This window comes from Lissotriton vulgaris, chromosome 5 (assembly GCF_964263255.1).
Source record: "Lissotriton vulgaris chromosome 5, aLisVul1.2, whole genome shotgun sequence".
In the NCBI taxonomy this organism is placed as follows: domain Eukaryota; kingdom Metazoa; phylum Chordata; class Amphibia; order Caudata; family Salamandridae; genus Lissotriton; species Lissotriton vulgaris.
This window is the reverse complement of record NC_141693.1, coordinates 552,879,352-552,882,923: the sequence shown is the minus strand read 5'-3', so window position 1 is coordinate 552,882,923 and position 3,572 is coordinate 552,879,352.

Below are 3,572 nucleotides of genomic sequence, written 5' to 3'. Positions count from 1 at the left end.
CTGTGAAAGCAGTACAAACTGCAATAGCGAATGAACGAGAACTAGCACATGGCAAGAGGATCAATGTCCTCACAGCGGAATCCGCCTTTGAGGCGCTATTCAGCCCAGTAAACCAGTCTACAGTGTCACTGGATCCGAAATGGATACAGTGTGTAAATTCTCTTGGCGCGGAAGATGTGAAATACTATTTCGCCCCGCACATGAAAAAACTGAATGATTTGACTTATGAACAAGAATATCCTCTGCCAATCGAAATTCTGCCTCTCCAACAATACTCTTGTATAATCTACACAGACAGATTCGTACAGCATTACAACGTAGAGAACAAATCCTACGATGCAGCCTGCGCGATTGTTAAAGGTCGCTGGCTGTGCGGTAAATTCAGACCGAAAATAACAAAAACTGAATCAGTGAGAAACTGTTCGGCTCAGAGAGCTGAAATCAGATCTTTAAAGATGGCGCGGAACGTGAATTCCCGACACTAATCGTGTGCGATTCGCATTTCTGCGTCAACTCTTATAACAATAAGTTGCAGAGCTGGGTTAAAAATGATTACAAAGATGACACAGGTGCCACAATCAAGCATAGAATGCTTTGGAAACAGGTAGTTCTTTTACAAAACAACTACAAAAGACTCACGTGATACACACTCTGAGTCATCAACGTGATGGCGTTCACGTTGCAGGGAATTCATTGGCTAATACAGCCATAGCGGAAGCAAGTAAACCGGCTTCCGTAGCCACAAAAAAGCGTTCAGAAAAATACATAGATGGGGAAACCATGCTGTCAGTACAGACGTCCTTAAAAGGCGACTGTGCAGCACTACCCGTGAAGTATCCACTCAATTATGCATACGTAATTGATGCAAACTCCGTTCCTTTTGCTCGAATCCCTGGAGTGGGTATAGGGTAATTCCAAACACGAACAGGAGAAGCTTCCTCTTACAGGAAGCACATATGGGGTTGGGTCTGAGACACCAAACAATCAGAGACTCTCTGAAAGAATTACAATCAGAGTACTGGTGGCCGGGAATGAGCGTAGATATTCATTATTTTGCAAAAAATTGTGAAGAATGCAACAGAGATCGCAGTGGAGAACCGGCCAGCGTAGTGTCAGGAACCCTAATAGAAAGCATAAGGCGCTCTATACGCATAATCAAAAAAGAGAAATGCGTCCCATTGTATATCATTTAGACTAAAAACTCACTTAAAAAAATGTTGCCCCAGCGCTCGGCTAACGCCAGAACGGTTATAAAAGATCTGCGAGTCTTTATCGGCACATACGCAATTGCCATGTTCCATTCTGACCAGGGTCCTGCTTTCAGCTCTCGAGCTTATAAGGAGGCATGGCCAGTATGGGCGTTGGGTTGCGATACTCTTGTCCATCACACCCCGAATGGAACAGTGTAGTGGAAAGAAAAAACCGGGACATAAAGCAATCTATAACAGCGAAGGTATTAGGTTTGGGTGATGGGTGGGTCAAACATTTAATAAGTGTCCAGCTTAGTCTAAACAATTTGCCAAGTAATTCTCTAAAAGGTTTCAACCCGTACGAACTATTGTTCGGAACTAGAATGCACATTCAGGACTTAGATAGTCAGGTATCAGTGGTAGAAAATAAGAATACAGACTTTGACATCAAAGATCGTTTGGCTGTTTTACAGGACTTGAATGAAACAAGAAAATCCTTAAGCAACATAAAGTTAAAACAACAGCCAACTACCACTGAAGAGGCACCACCAGCCCCAGCAAGACCTGTCTGGATTCCAAAGATTGGGGATCTAGTCAGAGAAAAAATAGCGGTGAAGAAGGAATTTGGGCCTTCTTACAGAAAAGCAGTACCTGTCTTGGCAATCAACCGAACAAGATCAGTAGTACTACCGCCTCTTGCTGGTAAAAAGGAGAACAGAGTTGTATCATTCGACCTGGTAAAACCACAAGCATGTGGCCTATAATCAACAGTAGGCTCAGTGGACTCCCAAGAAACAACAGAATACCCAAATTTGCAACAATCCAAGAGGTCCAAACTGAAAGACTAATCACATTTGATAAACCTGCAGTGCACCGAGAGGGACTACGCAATAATGCCATGGAACTCGTGCCTCTTGAAACACAGATTGAAGCAGTTCGTCATGAAACACCAGTCTACAATGATGTGGCATCAGAATGTGCTACCGAAAGACAAATTGAGAAAACAATTCCAACAATTGACAGAACTGCCTCTGGCTACTTCATCAATTTCGATAACTTTTCTGAAGATCTAAGCAACCCTGAAGTAACGCCAGAAACAAAGACTTTTAAAGAAAAAGCAACAGAACTCTTTCATCAAATCAAAGAAGTATATCTGGATGCACCATTGATTGAGCATTGGATTATCTCAGGGGTACTCATACTCCTACTATGCCTAATTTTAGTTTTAATTTTAGGAAAGTTTATTACAGTTTAATGGACACAGCAAGTCAGAACATCAACTTAGTCCTGAAACCACACAAATCATCCCACATGAAGAAAAGAGAACTATCAACAGTAAATGTCACAGCCATTCCAATACCCGGCAGGGTAATATGGGACAAAACTGACTATGAAGTATATGGTCGGGTTGAAATCCTTAAATATCCTCACCAGTTCAAGGTTTCATTAAGTGACTTTGTAAAACCAAGTACATTTTCTGATGATTGGGATTTTGAAAGTATAAATAATTTGATGTCTGATTTAGTATTGTCAGCAAAATTTACAGAACATGATTATTTACAAGGTTCGTCCAATTATGAACAGATGTACTGCTTCTCACATTACGGAGACCATTACTTACATAAATCTGCACAACCTAGAAATGTTTTTAAATATAACCAATGGGAACATTGTGCTACTCCACCTAAAAGTAGTTCTAAAACATTCTATGAGAAATACCAGTACTTCTCAGGGTTTAATACAAGTAATGCAGAAACGTTTTATTATAAAATATTAGATAAAACAGGATTGAAAACAATGTTGACAAATACTAAATTGATAAATTCAGAAGCATTTTATGAAAAAATGATGACATTTGGTTTTGATTTTTGGCGAAATAACATTGAAACAAAAACCATCTGGGGTACAAAAGAATGGCAGGTACAAGGCATAGAAGCATTATTTCGAGCCTGCATGATCCCAGAACAAATATTGTTCTTAAATGACACAATTCACCAAACAACCTGTCTTGGCTTAGCTAAGATTAAAGAACTTAACAAACCGTCTATTCCAAAGCCAATACCTGATAATGCAACAACAGAGGTTGAAATAGACGTATCTCAAATTTTACATCTAAACAGAACACATCCTGATTGGAAAAAGTGGTTAATCTGGCCCACTGACACGAATAACTGTCAAGATAGATTCCTGAACAAAACACAGGGGTTAACAATGTCCAGACCAGACCCTAGATACTCCCAGAGACAACATCCAGGGATAGTAACAACTTACAGTGTAGGGAAACTGTGCCTCGAATGGCTAGAATCATCCACACTGGCAGAAATTAAGCAACACTTATCTTTACTTAAAGATGGTGCTGATTTGCGCGATTTCGATCTGGGA